Genomic DNA, 19004 nt, shown 5'->3' with positions numbered 1-19004 from the left:
CTTTATCAAAAGGAGACTGTTCCATTAGTGGGTAAACAACTTTATCAAAAGGAGACTGTTCCATTAGTGGGTAAACAACTTTATCAAAAGGAGACTGTTCCATTAGTGGGTAAACAACTGTATCAAAAGGAGACTGTTCCATTAGTGGGTAAACAACTTTATCAAAAGGAGACTGTTCCATTAGTGGGTAAACAACTTTATCAAAAGGAGACTGTTCCATTAGTGGGTAAACAACTTTATCAAAAGGAGACTGTTCCATTAGTGGGTAAACAACTGTATCAAAAGGAGACTGTTCCATTAGTGGGTAAACAACTTTATCAAAAGGAGACTGTTCCATTAGTGGGTAAACAACTTTATCAAAAGGAGACTGTTCCATTAGTGGGTAAACAACTGTATCAAAAGGAGACTGTTCCATTAGTGGGTAAACAACTTTATCAAAAGGAGACTGTTCCATTAGTGGGTAAACAACTTTATCAAAAGGAGACTGTTCCATTAGTGGGTAAACAACTTTATCAAAAGGAGACTGTTCCATTAGTGGGTAAACAACTTTAGCAAAAGGAGACTGTTCCATTAGTGGGTAAACAACTTTATCAAAAGGAGACTGTTCCATTAGTGGGTAAACAACTTTATCAAAAGGAGACTGTTCCATTAGTGGGTAAACAACTTTATCAAAAGGAGACTGTTCCATTAGTGGGTAAACAACTTTATCAAAAGGAGACTGTTCCATTAGTGGGTAAACAACTTTATCAAAAGGAGACTGTTCCATTAGTGGGTAAACAACTTTATCAAAAGGAGACTGTTCCATTAGTGGGTAAACAACTTTATCAAAAGGAGACTGTTCCATTAGTGGGTAAACAACTTTATCAAAAGGAGACTGTTCCATTAGTGGGTAAACAACTTTATCAAAAGGAGACTGTTCCATTAGTGGGTAAACAACTTTATCAAAAGGAGACTGTTCCATTAGTGGGTAAACAACTTTATCAAAAGGAGACTGTTCCATTAGTGGGTAAACAACTTTAGCAAAAGGAGACTGTTCCATTAGTGGGTAAACAACTTTATCAAAAGGAGACTGTTCCATTAGTGGGTAAACAACTTTATCAAAAGGAGACTGTTCCATTAGTGGGTAAACAACTTTATCAAAAGGAGACTGTTCCATTAGTGGGTAAACAACTTTATCAAAAGGAGACTGTTCCATTAGTGGGTAAACAACTTTATCAAAAGGAGACTGTTCCATTAGTGGGTAAACAACTTTATCAAAAGGAGACTGTTCCATTAGTGGGTAAACAACTTTATCAAAAGGAGACTGTTCCATTAGTGGGTAAACAACTTTATCAAAAGGAGACTGTTCCATTAGTGGGTAAACAACTTTATCAAAAGGAGACTGTTCCATTAGTGGGTAAACAACTTTATCAAAAGGAGACTGTTCCATTAGTGGGTAAACAACTTTATCAAAAGGAGACTGTTCCATTAGTGGGTAAACAACTTTATCAAAAGGAGACTGTTCCATTAGTGGGTAAACAATTTTATCAAAAGGAGACTGTTCCATTAGTGGGTAAACAACTTTATCAAAAGGAGACTGTTCCATTAGTGGGTAAACAACTTCATCAAAAGGAGACTGTTCCATTAGTGGGTAAACAACTTTATCAAAAGGAGACTGTTCCATTAGTGGGTAAACAACTTTATCAAAAGGAGACTGTTCCATTAGTGGGTAAACAACTTTATCAAAAGGAGACTGTTCCATTAGTGGGTAAACAACTTTAGCAAAAGGAGACTGTTCCATTAGTGGGTAAACAACTTTATCAAAAGGAGACTGTTCCATTAGTGGGTAAACAACTTTATCAAAAGGAGACTGTTCCATTAGTGGGTAAACAACTTTATCAAAAGGAGACTGTTCCATTAGTGGGTAAACAACTTTATCAAAAGGAGACTGTTCCATTAGTGGGTAAACAACTTTATCAAAAGGAGACTGTTCCATTAGTGGGTAAACAACTTTATCAAAAGGAGACTGTTCCATTAGTGGGTAAACAACTGTATCAAAAGGAGACTGTTCCATTAGTGGGTAAACAACTTTATCAAAAGGAGACTGTTCCATTAGTGGGTAAACAACTGTATCAAAAGGAGACTGTTCCATTAGTGGGTAAACAACTTTATCAAAAGGAGACTGTTCCATTAGTGGGTAAACAACTTTATCAAAAGGAGACTGTTCCATTAGTGGGTAAACAACTTTATCAAAAGGAGACTGTTCCATTAGTGGGTAAACAACTTTATCAAAAGGAGACTGTTCCATTAGTGGGTAAACAACTTATCAAAAGGAGACTGTTCCATTAGTGGGTAAACAACTTTATCAAAAGGAGACTGTTCCATTAGTGGGTAAACAACTTTATCAAAAGGAGACTGTTCCATTAGTGGGTAAACAACTTTATCAAAAGGAGACTGTTCCATTAGTGGGTAAACAACTTTATCAAAAGGAGACTGTTCCATTAGTGGGTAAACAACTTTATCAAAAGGAGACTGTTCCATTAGTGGGTAAACAACTTTATCAAAAGGAGACTGTTCCATTAGTGGGTAAACAACTTTATCAAAAGGAGACTGTTCCATTAGTGGGTAAACAATTTTATCAAAAGGAGACTGTTCCATTAGTGGGTAAACAACTTTATCAAAAGGAGACTGTTCCATTAGTGGGTAAACAACTTCATCAAAAGGAGACTGTTCCATTAGTGGGTAAACAACTTTATCAAAAGGAGACTGTTCCATTAGTGGGTAAACAACTTTATCAAAAGGAGACTGTTCCATTAGTGGGTAAACAACTTTATCAAAAGGAGACTGTTCCATTAGTGGGTAAACAACTTTAGCAAAAGGAGACTGTTCCATTAGTGGGTAAACAACTTTATCAAAAGGAGACTGTTCCATTAGTGGGTAAACAACTTTATCAAAAGGAGACTGTTCCATTAGTGGGTAAACAACTTTATCAAAAGGAGACTGTTCCATTAGTGGGTAAACAACTTTATCAAAAGGAGACTGTTCCATTAGTGGGTAAACAACTTTATCAAAAGGAGACTGTTCCATTAGTGGGTAAACAACTTTATCAAAAGGAGACTGTTCCATTAGTGGGTAAACAACTGTATCAAAAGGAGACTGTTCCATTAGTGGGTAAACAACTTTATCAAAAGGAGACTGTTCCATTAGTGGGTAAACAACTGTATCAAAAGGAGACTGTTCCATTAGTGGGTAAACAACTTTATCAAAAGGAGACTGTTCCATTAGTGGGTAAACAACTTTATCAAAAGGAGACTGTTCCATTAGTGGGTAAACAACTTTATCAAAAGGAGACTGTTCCATTAGTGGGTAAACAACTTTATCAAAAGGAGACTGTTCCATTAGTGGGTAAACAACTTTATCAAAAGGAGACTGTTCCATTAGTGGGTAAACAACTTTATCAAAAGGAGACTGTTCCATTAGTGGGTAAACAACTTTATCAAAAGGAGACTGTTCCATTAGTGGGTAAACAACTTTAGCAAAAGGAGACTGTTCCATTAGTGGGTAAACAACTTTATCAAATGTTTTATGATTATTGTTATTATTCAAATTATGCTTTCACTTTTTGCATTTTTATGGTGAAAATGATTTTCCCCAAACTTGAAACTCATATATATATATATATATATCTAGAGCGCTGCTTATATATGGATTTAGGCTCTACACCCCTTGTAAAGCTGATAACTTCTTGAAATTAGGCATATTTATTTGGCCACATTCATGGTGATACAAACATATAGGCCTATGGGCCAGGCTAGATGAGGTGTGATACTAACCTTATAGACCTATGGGCCTATGGGCCAGGCTAGATGAGGTGTGATACTAACCTTATAGGCCTATGGGCCAGGCTAGATGAGGTGTGATACTAACCTTATAGACCTATGGGCCTATGGGCCAGGCTAGATGAGGTGTGATACTAACCTTATAGGCCTATGGGCCAGGCTAGATGAGGTGTGATACTAACCTTATAGGCCTATGGGCCAGGCTAGATGAGGTGTGATACTAACCTTATAGGCCTATGGGTCAGGCTAGATGAGGTGTGATACTAACCTATTGGCCTATGGGTCAGGCTAGATGAGGTGTGATACTAACCTTATAGGCCTATGGGCCAGGCTAGATGAGGTGTGATACTAACCTTATTAAAACCTATAGGCCTATGGGCCAGGCTAGATGAGGTGTGATACTAACCTTATTAAAACCTATAGGCCTATGGGCCAGGCTAGATGAGGTGTGATACTAACCTTATTAAAACCTATAGGCCTATGGGCCAGGCTAGATGAGGTGTGATACTAACCTTATTAAAACCTATAGGCCTATGGGCCAGGCTAGATGAGGTGTGATACTAACCTTAGTAAAACCTATAGGCCTATGGGCCAGGCTAGATGAGGTGTGATACTAACCTTATCAAAACATATAGACCTATGGGCCAGGCTAGATGAGGTGTGGTACTAACCTTATAGACCTATGGGCCTATGGGCCAGGCTAGATGAGGTGTGATGCTAACCTTATCAAAACCTATCGGACTATGGGCCAGGCTAGATGAGGTGTGATGCTAACCTTATCAAAACCTATCGGACTATGGGCCAGGCTAGATGAGGTGTGATACTAACCTATAGACCTATGGGCCTATGGGCCAGGCTAGATGAGGTGTGATGCTAACCTTATCAAAACCTATAGGCCTATGGGCCAGGCTAGATGAGGTGTGATACTAACCTTATAGGCCTATGGGCTAGGCTACATGAGGTGTGATGCTAACCTTATCAAAACATATAGACCTATGGGCCAGGCTAGATGAGGTGTGATACTAACCTATAGACCTATGGGCCTATGGGCCAGGCTAGATGAGGTGTGATGCTAACCTTTTAAAAACATATAGGACTATGGGCAAGGCTAGATGAGGTGTGATACTAACCTTATCAAAACCTATCGGCCTATGGGCCAGGCTAGATGAGGTGTGATACTAACCTTTTAAAAACATATAGGACTATGGGCAAGGCTAGATGAGGTGTGATACTAACCTTATCAAAACCTATCGGCCTATGGGCCAGGCTAGATGAGGTGTGATACTAACCTTACAGACCTATGGGCCTATGGGCCAGGCTAGATGAGGTGTGATACTAACCTTATCAAAACCTATCGGCCTATGGGCCAGGCTAGATGAGGTGTGATACTAACCTTTTTAAAACCTATAGGCCTATGGGCCAGGCTAGATGAGGTGTGATACTAACCTTATCAAAACCTATAGGCCTATGGGCCAGGCTAGATGAGGTGTGATACTAACCTTTTTAAAACCTATAGGCCTATGGGCCAGGCTAGATGAGGTGTGATACTAACCTTATCAAAACCTATAGGCCTATGGGCCAGGCTAGATGAGGTGTGATACTAACCTTTTTAAAACATATAGGCCTATGGGCCAGGCTAGATGAGGTGTGATACTAACCTTTTTAAAACATATAGGCCTATGGGCCAGGCTAGATGAGGTGTGATACTAACCTTATAGGCCTATGGGCCAGGCTAGATGAGGTGTGATACTAACCTATTGGCCTATGGGCCAGGCTAGATGAGGTGTGATACTAACCTTATAGGCCTATGGGCCAGGCTAGATGAGGTGTGATACTAACCTTATTAAAACCTATAGGCCTATGGGCCAGGCTAGATTAGGTGTGATACTAACCTTATTAAAACCTATAGGCCTATGGGCCAGGCTAGATGAGGTGTGATACTAACCTTATTAAAACCTATAGGCCTATGGGCCAGGCTAGATGAGGTGTGATACTAACCTTATTAAAACCTATAGGCCTATGGGCCAGGCTAGATGAGGTGTGATACTAACCTTATCAAAACCTATAGGCCTATGGGCCAGGCTAGATGAGGTGTGATACTAACCTTATAGACCTATGGGCCTATGGGCCAGGCTAGATGAGGTGTGGTACTAACCTTATAGACCTATGGGCCTATGGGACAGGCTAGATGAGGTGTGATGCTAACCTTATCAAAACCTATCGGACTATGGGCCAGGCTAGATGAGGTGTGATACTAACCTATAGACCTATGGGCCTATGGGCCAGGCTAGATGAGGTGTGATGCTAACCTTATCAAAACCTATCGGACTATGGGCCAGGCTAGATGAGGTGTGATACTAACCTTATAGGCCTATGGGCCAGGCTAGATGAGGTGTGATACTTACCTTATTAAAACCTATAGGCCTATGGGCCAGGCTAGATGAGGTGTGATACTAACCTTTTAAAAACATATAGGACTATGGGCAAGGCTAGATGAGGTGTGATACTAACCTTATCAAAACCTATCGGCCTATGGGCCAGGCTAGATGAGGTGTGATACTAACCTTATAGACCTATGGGCCTATGGGCCAGGCTAGATGAGGTGTGATACTAACCTTATCAAAACCTATCGGCCTATGGGCCAGGCTAGATGAGGTGTGATACTAACCTTTTTAAAACCTATAGGCCTATGGGCCAGGCTAGATGAGGTGTGATACTAACCTTATCAAAACCTATAGGCCTATGGGCCAGGCTAGATGAGGTGTGATACTAACCTTTTTAAAACCTATAGGCCTATGGGCCAGGCTAGATGAGGTGTGATACTAACCTTATCAAAACCTATAGGCCTATGGGCCAGGCTAGATGAGGTGTGATACTAACCTTTTTAAAACATATAGGCCTATGGGCCAGGCTAGATGAGGTGTGATACTAACCTTTTTAAAACATATAGGCCTATGGGCCAGGCTAGATGAGGTGTGATACTAACCTTATCAAAACCTATCGGCCTATGGGCCAGGCTAGATGAGGTGTGATACTAACCTTATAGACCTATGGGCCTATGGGCCAGGCTAGATGAGGTGTGATACTAACCTTATCAAAACCTATCGGCCTATGGGCCAGGCTAGATGATGTGTGATACTAACCTTATAGACCTATGGGCCTATGGGCCAGGCTAGATGAGGTGTGATACTAACCTTATCAAAACCTATCGGCCTATGGGCCAGGCTAGATGAGGTGTGATACTAACCTTATAGGCCTATGGGCCAGGCTAGATGAGGTGTGATACTAACCTTATCAAAACCTATCGGCCTATGGGCCAGGCTAGATGAGGTGTGATACTAACCTTATAGACCTATGGGCCAGGCTAGATGAGGTGTGATACTAACCTTATAGGACTATGGGCCAGGCTAGATGAGGTGTGCGACTATGATTTGAAAAAGGCGAGAAAAAATAAGTAGTTGTTTATTTCCTTACGCTGGCCATCGTTCACACGTGATTATATATCATTCACAAGTGATAGGCTAATATTTTCACCCATCAGACTATTCTTGATTTTAATATTGTCTTTACATATACTAAATAATATATGTTAAATTTGTTTTGATTTAGAAAGGGCCATGATTATGCACCTGTCTCCAAAAAGTACGATCTTTGTTCCCATGTGCAGTAGCAAACCGTAGGCTTCTTCCTCGCTGAGCGTCCTTTCACGTTATGTCGATATAGGACTAGATTTACTGTGGATATAAATACTTATGTACCGGTTTCCTCTAGCATCTTCAAAAGGTCCTTTGCTGTTGTTCTGGGATTGATTTGCACTTTTCGCACCAAAGTAAAGTGCAAATGGGTCTTCCAAATGGACAATGACCCCAAGCATACTTTCAAAGTTGTGGCAAAACGACTTAAGGACAACAAAGTCAAGGTTTTGGAGTGGCCATCACAAATCCCTGACCTCAATTCTGTAGAAAAGGATTGTTGGCAGAACTGAAAAAGTGTTTGTGAGCAAGGAGACCTTACAACCCTGACTCAATTACACCAGCTGTGCCAGGAGAAATGAGCCAAAATTCACCCAATTTATTGTGGGAAGCTTGTGGAAGCTGACCCAAAACGTTAAACACAAGTTAAACCATGTAAAGGCAGTGCTACCAAATACTAATAGACTGTATGTAAACTTCTGACCCACTGGAAATGTGATGAAAGAAATAAAATCTGAAATAAATCATTCTCTCTACTATTATTCTTAAATTTCACATTCTTAAAATAAATTGGTGATCCTAACTGACCTAAGACAGGGAATTTTTACTAGGATTAAATGTCAGGAATAGTGAAAAACTGAGTTTAAATGTATTTGGCTAAGGTTTATGCAACTTCCGAATTCAACTGTACCTGCTGGAGCGCGTGCTACAGGTGGGCGTTGTTATGGTGACCAGTGAGCTGAGATAAGGTGGGGCTTCACCTTGCAAAGGTGTATAGATGACCTGGAGCCAGTGGGTTTGGCGACGTATATGTAGTGAGGGCCAGCCAACGAGAGCATACAGGTCACAGTGGTGGGTAGCATATGGGGCTTTGGTGACAAAACGGATGGCACTTTGATAGACTGCATCCAATTTGCTGAGTAGAGCATTGGAGGCCATTTTGTAAATGACATCGCCAAAGTCAAATATCGGTAGGATAGTCAGTTTTACGAGGGTATGTTTTTGCAGCATGAGAGAAGGAGTCTTTGTTGCGAAATAGTAAGGCGATTCTAGATTTAATTTTGGATTGGAGATGCTTAATGTGAGTCTGGAAGGAGCGTTTACAGTCTAAACAGACACGTAGGTATTTGTAGTTGTCCACATATTCTAAGTCAGAACCGTCCAGAGTAGTGATGCTAGACGGCTAGACGGGTAGGCCTATGGGCCAGGCTAGATGAGGTGTGATACTAGCCTTATCAAAACCTATAGGCCTATGGGCCAGGCTAGATGAGGTGTGATACTAACCTTATAGACCTATGGGCCAGGCTAGATGAGGTGTGATACTAACCTTATAGGCCTATGGGCCAGGCTAGATGAGGTGTGATACTAACCTTATTAAAACATATAGGCCTATGGGCCAGGCTAGATGAGGTGTGATACTAACCTTATAGACCTATGGGCCAGGCTAGATGAGGTGTGATACTAACCTTATAGGACTATGGGCCAGGCTAGATGAGGTGTGCGACTATGATTTGAAAAAGGCGAGAAAAAATAAGTAGTTGTTTATTTCCTTACGCTGGCCATCGTTCACACGTGATTATATATCATTCACAAGTGATAGGCTAATATTTTCACCCATCAGACTATTCTTGATTTTAATATTGTCTTTACATATACAAAATAATATATGTTAAATTTGTTTTGATTTAGAAAGGGCCATGATTATGCACCTGTCTCCAAAAAGTACGATCTTTGTTCCCATGTGCAGTAGCAAACCGTAGGCTTCTTCCTCGCTGAGCGTCCTTTCACGTTATGTCGATATAGGACTAGATTTACTGTGGATATAAATACTTATGTACCGGTTTCCTCTAGCATCTTCAAAAGGTCCTTTGCTGTTGTTCTGGGATTGATTTGCACTTTTCGCACCAAAGTAAAGTGCAAATGGGTCTTCCAAATGGACAATGACCCCAAGCATACTTTCAAAGTTGTGGCAAAACGACTTAAGGACAACAAAGTCAAGGTTTTGGAGTGGCCATCACAAATCCCTGACCTCAATTCTGTAGAAAAGGATTGTTGGCAGAACTGAAAAAGTGTTTGTGAGCAAGGAGACCTTACAACCCTGACTCAATTACACCAGCTGTGCCAGGAGAAATGAGCCAAAATTCACCCAATTTATTGTGGGAAGCTTGTGGAAGCTGACCCAAAACGTTAAACACAAGTTAAACCATGTAAAGGCAGTGCTACCAAATACTAATAGACTGTATGTAAACTTCTGACCCACTGGAAATGTGATGAAAGAAATAAAATCTGAAATAAATCATTCTCTCTACTATTATTCTTAAATTTCACATTCTTAAAATAAATTGGTGATCCTAACTGACCTAAGACAGGGAATTTTTACTAGGATTAAATGTCAGGAATAGTGAAAAACTGAGTTTAAATGTATTTGGCTAAGGTTTATGCAACTTCCGAATTCAACTGTACCTGCTGGAGCGCGTGCTACAGGTGGGCGTTGTTATGGTGACCAGTGAGCTGAGATAAGGTGGGGCTTCACCTTGCAAAGGTGTATAGATGACCTGGAGCCAGTGGGTTTGGCGACGTATATGTAGTGAGGGCCAGCCAACGAGAGCATACAGGTCACAGTGGTGGGTAGCATATGGGGCTTTGGTGACAAAACGGATGGCACTTTGATAGACTGCATCCAATTTGCTGAGTAGAGCATTGGAGGCCATTTTGTAAATGACATCGCCAAAGTCAAATATCGGTAGGATAGTCAGTTTTACGAGGGTATGTTTTTGCAGCATGAGAGAAGGAGTCTTTGTTGCGAAATAGTAAGGCGATTCTAGATTTAATTTTGGATTGGAGATGCTTAATGTGAGTCTGGAAGGAGCGTTTACAGTCTAAACAGACACGTAGGTATTTGTAGTTGTCCACATATTCTAAGTCAGAACCGTCCAGAGTAGTGATGCTAGACGGCTAGACGGGTAGGCCTATGGGCCAGGCTAGATGAGGTGTGATACTAGCCTTATCAAAACCTATAGGCCTATGGGCCAGGCTAGATGAGGTGTGATACTAACCTTATAGACCTATGGGCCAGGCTAGATGAGGTGTGATACTAACCTTATAGGCCTATGGGCCAGGCTAGATGAGGTGTGATACTAACCTTATTAAAACATATAGGCCTATGGGCCAGGCTAGATGAGGTGTGATACTAACCTTATAGACCTATGGGCCAGGCTAGATGAGGTGTGATACTAACCTTATAGGACTATGGGCCAGGCTAGATGAGGTGTGCGACTATGATTTGAAAAAGGCGAGAAAAAATAAGTAGTTGTTTATTTCCTTACGCTGGCCATCGTTCACACGTGATTATATATCATTCACAAGTGATAGGCTAATATTTTCACCCATCAGACTATTCTTGATTTTAATATTGTCTTTACATATACAAAATAATATATGTTAAATTTGTTTTGATTTAGAAAGGGCCATGATTATGCACCTGTCTCCAAAAAGTACGATCTTTGTTCCCATGTGCAGTAGCAAACCGTAGGCTTCTTCCTCGCTGAGCGTCCTTTCACGTTATGTCGATATAGGACTAGATTTACTGTGGATATAAATACTTATGTACCGGTTTCCTCTAGCATCTTCAAAAGGTCCTTTGCTGTTGTTCTGGGATTGATTTGCACTTTTCGCACCAAAGTAAAGTGCAAATGGGTCTTCCAAATGGACAATGACCCCAAGCATACTTTCAAAGTTGTGGCAAAACGACTTAAGGACAACAAAGTCAAGGTTTTGGAGTGGCCATCACAAATCCCTGACCTCAATTCTGTAGAAAAGGATTGTTGGCAGAACTGAAAAAGTGTTTGTGAGCAAGGAGACCTTACAACCCTGACTCAATTACACCAGCTGTGCCAGGAGAAATGAGCCAAAATTCACCCAATTTATTGTGGGAAGCTTGTGGAAGCTGACCCAAAACGTTAAACACAAGTTAAACCATGTAAAGGCAGTGCTACCAAATACTAATAGACTGTATGTAAACTTCTGACCCACTGGAAATGTGATGAAAGAAATAAAATCTGAAATAAATCATTCTCTCTACTATTATTCTTAAATTTCACATTCTTAAAATAAATTGGTGATCCTAACTGACCTAAGACAGGGAATTTTTACTAGGATTAAATGTCAGGAATAGTGAAAAACTGAGTTTAAATGTATTTGGCTAAGGTTTATGCAACTTCCGAATTCAACTGTACCTGCTGGAGCGCGTGCTACAGGTGGGCGTTGTTATGGTGACCAGTGAGCTGAGATAAGGTGGGGCTTCACCTTGCAAAGGTGTATAGATGACCTGGAGCCAGTGGGTTTGGCGACGTATATGTAGTGAGGGCCAGCCAACGAGAGCATACAGGTCACAGTGGTGGGTAGCATATGGGGCTTTGGTGACAAAACGGATGGCACTTTGATAGACTGCATCCAATTTGCTGAGTAGAGCATTGGAGGCCATTTTGTAAATGACATCGCCAAAGTCAAATATCGGTAGGATAGTCAGTTTTACGAGGGTATGTTTTTGCAGCATGAGAGAAGGAGTCTTTGTTGCGAACTAGTAAGCCGATTCTCGATTCTAGATTTAATTTTGGATTGGAGATGCTTAATGTGAGTCTGGAAGGAGCGTTTACAGTCTAAACAGACACGTAGGTATTTGTAGTTGTCCACATATTCTAAGTCAGAACCGTCCAGAGTAGTGATGCTAGACGGGTGGGCGGGTGGGGGCAGCAATCGGTTGAAGAGCATGCACTTAGTTTTAGGCCACGGAAGGATACCCCCGGACAGGGCCAAACAGGAAGGATATAACCCCACCCACTTTGCCAAAGCACATCCCCCATGCCACTACAGGGATATCTTCAACCACCAACCTACCATCCTGAGACAAGGCCGAGTATAGCCTACAAAGATCTCCGCCACGGCACAACCCAAGGGGGGGCGCCAAACCAGACAGGATGATCACGTCAGCGACTCAATCCACCATTGGGTAGCCAATTAAGTCATCAAGGCATGGCAGTTGGCTGTAAGGCTATGAGGTTGTTATGAGGGCGTGGCAGTTGGCTGTAAGGCTATGAGGTTGTCATCAGGGTGTGGCAGTTGGCTGTAAGGCTATGAGGTCGTCATCAGAGCGTGGCAGTTGGCTGTAAGGCTATGAGGTTGCCATCAGGGCGTGGCAGTTGGCTGTAAGGCTATGAGGGTGCTATTCTGCCCCTTGGGCCCATACTAGTGCCCCTTCAGAGCCATCCATCCCCACACAAGCTCTAATTAGCTTGTTATTCTGCCATGCAAACTATTCCAAGCATCTGGAAAGGCCTCCTTGTGTTTTGAATGACAGGCAATGCATTGAGAAGGGGCAAAGGAAGGGAGAGGGGGGGGGGGGAGCCAATCAGTGTTGCAGAGAATGTCTATTGAATAGTCTTTTCAGCATGGCACGGCAGCAATTATATGCCCCCCCCCCTCCCCCTTACACTTCCTGCCAGCAGCTTTCACAGTGATTTTGAAGCTGAATCATGTATTTATTTATTTATTTTTGTGACCCTGGCAAAAGGCAAGTTAAACTAGCTTTGAGGAACAGTTGTCAAAGCTCCATAAGGTGAAATTAGTTTAGTGCTTTATCACTAGGGGATGAATGTTAGGTTAAGAGAGAAGCCGTGTTTCAGACACAGAAATCCATAGGCTGTGTGGTTACTTACAAAGACAAATATGGTGATGGTTTAGATTATCTAGCTTTGAACCAGAGTTGCTGCCCTGCATTGTCGTCTGACTTCATCACCTGCTGATCAGATTTTCATCATCTGCTGATCTGATTTTCATCACCTACTGATCTGAGCTTCATCATCTACTGATCTGAGCTTCATCACCTGCTGATCTGATTTTCATCATCTACTGATCTGATCTTCATCACCTACTGATCTGAGCTTCATCACCTACTAATCTGATCTTCATCACCAACTGATATGATTTTCATCACATTCTAATCTGATCTTCATCACCTACTGATCTTCATCACCTACTGATCTTCATCACCTACTGATCTGATCTTCATCACCTACTGATCTGATCTTCATCACCTACTAGTCTGATCTTCATCACCTACGGATCTTCATCACCTACTGATCTGACTTTCATCACCTTCTAATCTGATCATCATCACATACTGATCTGATCTTCATCACCTACTAGTCTGATCTTCATCACCTACAGATCTTCATCACCTACTAGTCTGATCTTCATCACCTTCTAATCTGACCTTCATCACCTACTGATCTTATTTTCATCACCTTCTAATCTGATCTTCATCACCTACTATTCTGATCTTCATCACCTACGGATCTTCATCACCTACTGATCTGATCTTCATCACCTACTAGTCTGATTTTCATCACCTACGGATTTTCATCACCTACTGATCTGATCTTCATCACCTTCTAATCTGATCTTCATCACCTACTGATCTGATCTTCATCACCTTCTAATCTGATCTTCATCACCTACTAATCTGATCTTCATCACCTACTAGTCTGATCTTCATCGCCTACGGATCTTCATCACCTACTGATCTGCTCTTCATCACCTACTGATCTGATCTTCATCACCTACTAGTCTGATCTTCATCACCTACGGATTTTCATCACCTACTGATCTGATCTTCATCACCTTCTAATCTGATCTTCATCACCTACTAGTCTGATCTTCATCACCTACGGATCTTCATCACCTGCTGATCTGATTTTCATCACCTTCTAATCTGATCTTCATCACCTACTAGTCTGATCTTCATCACCAACGGATCTTCATCACCTACTGATCTGATTTTCATGACTGTGTACATAATAAGCTATGGAGTCTGTATAGGAACAGTATATCTTGATCATAGCCATTATCTTCATCATCACCTCCATTATCACTGGTGTCATTATCGTTATAATCCTTTATCCCTTGTGTCATGATTTGCTTCTCCAAGGACACCTGTTAATAAACATCCACTGTCCGTCAACTTGGCTAAATCCCACTCCATCTCCCTGGTTGTGAGAGGAAACCCAGCCAGTAGACAGTGATGTGTTATTCATAGTCTGTATTGTATCCCCCCATCACCCTCCCTTCCTCCAGCCAGCAGGTAGCAGAATAATGCTGTTGATTTCCTTTTCATTATTAACTCCCTCCATTTTCCTTCGGACCAAATCACTGGGCACTAATTCAATCCGCTCGACTTCCCTCCCTCACCAGCTCACATGGGAAAGGAAAGGAGATATTCCCACAAAGATATTTCCTCCCTCTAGGACTGTTAACCCTGGAGCTCTGGAGATATGTTACATTATACGATTACAGAGCTTTGTCATGCGGTGTGGAGTTTAGACAATGGCGGGCCATTTCAACCTGGCCAGGAGAGGTAATGTGGAGGTGGAAAATTATCTCTGAAGAGATCTCACCTTGTGTCACGCCCTGACCTTAGTCTCTATTTTGTTTTGGTCAGGGTGTGATTTGGGTGGGCATTCTATGTTCTTTTTTCTATGTTTTTGTATTTATTTTTGTTTTGGCCGGGTATGGTTCTCAATCAGGGACAGCTGTCTATTGTTGTCTCTGATTGGGAACCGTATTTAGGTAGCTTTTTCCCACATGGGTTTTGTGGGTAGTATCTGTATAGTGTTTTGAACCTTTCAGGACTGTTTTGGTTATTCTCTTTGTGACTTTGTCATAGTGTTCAGTTTTAACAAAGAAAGCATGAACATTTACCACGCAGCGCTTTGGTCCGATGATTCCTCTTCTTCAGATGACAAATACCGTTACACCTTGCAAATAACAAAGTAATACAGAATACCCTAACACTCTAGAATATATCACACAGCTAGACAGAATGCCCTAACACTCTAGAATATATCACACAGCTAGACAGAATGCCCTAACACTCTAGAATATATCACACAGCTAGACAGAATGCCCTAACACTCTAGAATATATGACACAGCTAGACAGAATACCCTAACACTCTAGAATATATCACACAGCTAGACAGAATGCCCTAACACTCTAGAATATATGACACAGCTAGACAGAATGCCCTAACACTCTAGAATATATCACACAGCTAGACAGAATGCCCTAACACTCTAGAATATATCACACAGCTAGACAGAATGCCCTAACACTCTAGAATATATCACACAGATAGACAGAATACCCTAACACTCTAGAATATATCACACAGCTAGACAGAATGCCCTAACACTCTAGAATATATCACACAGCTAGACAGAATGCCCTAACATTCTAGAATATATCACACAGCTAGACAGAATACCCTAACACTCTAGAATATATCACACAGCTAGACAGAATGCCCTAACATTCTAGAATATATCACACAGCTAGACAGAATACCCTAACACTCTAGAATATATCACACAGCTAGACAGAAAAGCCTAACATTCTAGAATATATCACACAGCTAGACAGAATGCCCTAACACTCTAGAATATATGACACAGCTAGACAGAATGCCCTAACACTCTAGAATATATCACACAGCTAGACAGAATGCCCTAACACTCTAGAATATATCACACAGCTAGACAGAATACCCTAACACTCTAGAATATATCACACAGATAGACAGAATACCCTAACACTCTAGAATATATCACACAGCTAGACAGAATACCCTAACACTCTAGAATATATCACACAGCTAGACAGAATGCCCTAACATTCTAGAATATATCACACAGCTAGACAGAATACCCTAACACTCTAGAATATATCACACAGCTAGACAGAATACCCTAACATTCTAGAATATATCACACAGCTAGACAGAATACCCTAACACTCTAGAATATATCACACAGATAGACAGAATGCCCTAACACACTAGAATATATCACACAGCTAGACAGAATACCCTAACACTCTAGAATATATCACACAGCTAGACAGAATACCCTAACACTCTAGAATATATCACACAGCTAGACAGAATACCCTAACACTCTAGAATATATCACACAGATAGACAGAATACCCTAACACTCTAGAATATATCACACAGCTAGACAGAATGCCCTAACACTCTAGAATATATCACACAGCTAGACAGAATACCCTAACACTCTAGAATATATCACACAGCTAGACAGAATGCCCTAACATTCTAGAATATATCACACAGCTAGACAGAATACCCTAACACTCTAGAATATATCACACAGCTAGACAGAATACCCTAACATTCTAGAATATATCACACAGCTAGACAGAATACCCTAACACTCTAGAATATATCACACAGATAGACAGAATGCCCTAACACTCTAGAATATATCACACAGCTAGACAGAATACCCTAACACTCTAGAATATATCACACAGCTAGACAGAATACCCTAACACTCTAGAATATATCACACAGCTAGACAGAATACCCTAACATTCTAGAATATATCACACAGCTAGACAGAATGCCCTAACACTCTAGAATATATCACACAGCTAGACAGAATGCCCTAACACTCTAGAATATATCACACAGATAGACAGAATACCCTAACATTCTAGAATATATCACACAGCTAGACAGAATACCCTAACACTCTAGAATATATCACACAGATAGACAGAATGCCCTAACACTCTAGAATATATCACACAGCTAGACAGAATACCCTAACATTCTAGAATATATCACACAGATAGACAGAATGCCCTAACACTCTAGAATATATCACACAGCTAGACAGAATACCCTAACACTCTAGAATATATCACACAGCTAGACAGAATGCCCTAACACTCTAGAATATATCACACAGCTAGACAGAATACCCTAACACTCTAGAATATATTACACAGCTAGACAGAATACCCTAACACTCTAGAATATATCACACAGATAGACAGAATGCTCTAACACTCTAGAATATATCACACAGCTAGACAGAATACCCTAACACTCTAGAATATATCACACAGCTAGACAGAATGCCCTAACACTCTAGAATATATCACACAGCTAGACAGAATGCCCTAACACTCTAGAATATATCACACAGCTAGACAGAATACCCTAACACTCTAGAATATATCACACAGCTAGACAGAATACCCTAACACTCTAGAATATATTACACAGCTAGACAGAATGCCCTAACACTCTAGAATATATCACACAGCTAGACAGAATACCCTAACACTCTAGAATATATCACACAGCTAGACAGAATACCCTAACACTCTAGAATATATGACACAGCTAGACAGAATACCCTAACACTCTAGAATATATCACACAGCTAGACAGAATACCCTAACACTCTAGAATATATCACACAGCTAGACAGAATACCCTAACACTCTAGAATATATCACACAGCTAGACAGAATACCCTAACACTCTAGAATATATCACACAGCTAGACAGAATACCCTAACACTCTAGAATATATCACACAGCTAGACAGAATACCCTAACACTCTAGAATATATCACACAGCTAGACAGAATACCCTAACACTCTAGAATATATCACACAGCTAGACAGAATACCCTAACACTCTAGAATATATCACACAGCTAGACAGAATACCCTAACACTCTAGAATATATCACACAGCTAGACAGAATACCCTAACACTCTAGAATATATCACACAGCTAGACAGAATACCCTAACACTCTAGAATATACCACACAGATAGACAGAATGCCCTAACACTCTAGAATATATCACACAGCTAGACAGAATACCCTAACACTCTAGAATATATCACACAGCTAGACAGAATACCCTAACACTAGAATATGTCACACAGCTAGACAGAATACCCTAACATTCTAGAATATATCACACAGCTAGACAGAATACCCTAACACTCTAGAATATATCACACAGATAGACAGAATGCCCTAACACTCTTGAATATATCACACAGCTAGACAGAATACCCTAACATTCTAGAATATATCACACAGATAGACAGAATGCCCTACCTGAATATATACACACAGCTACGCACTAGGACAGAATAGCCCTAAAGCTCTAGAATATATCACACAGGCTAGACAGATGCCCTAACACTCTAGAATATCACACAGCTAGACAGAATACCCTAACACTCTAGAATATATTACCAGCTAGACAGAAACCTCTAACCCGAACACTCTAGAATATATCACACAGATAGACAGAATGCTCTAACACTCTAGAATATATCACAGCAGCTAGACAGAATAACCCTAACACATCTAGAATATATCACACAGCTAGACAGAATACCCTAACACTCTAGAATATATCACACAGCCTAGACAGAATGCCCTAACACTCTAGAATATATCACACAGCTAACAGAATACCCTAACACTCTAGAATATATCACACAGCTAGACAGAATACCCTAACACCTAGAATATATTACACAGCTAGAACAGAATGCCCTAACACTCTAGAATATATCACACAGCTAGACAGAATACTCTAA

Source organism: Oncorhynchus kisutch, linkage group LG2 (genome assembly GCF_002021735.2).
Source record: "Oncorhynchus kisutch isolate 150728-3 linkage group LG2, Okis_V2, whole genome shotgun sequence".
Classification (NCBI taxonomy): Eukaryota; Metazoa; Chordata; class Actinopteri; order Salmoniformes; family Salmonidae; genus Oncorhynchus; species Oncorhynchus kisutch.
The sequence above is the reverse complement of the archived record's forward strand: the minus strand, read 5'-3'. Positions refer to the sequence as shown.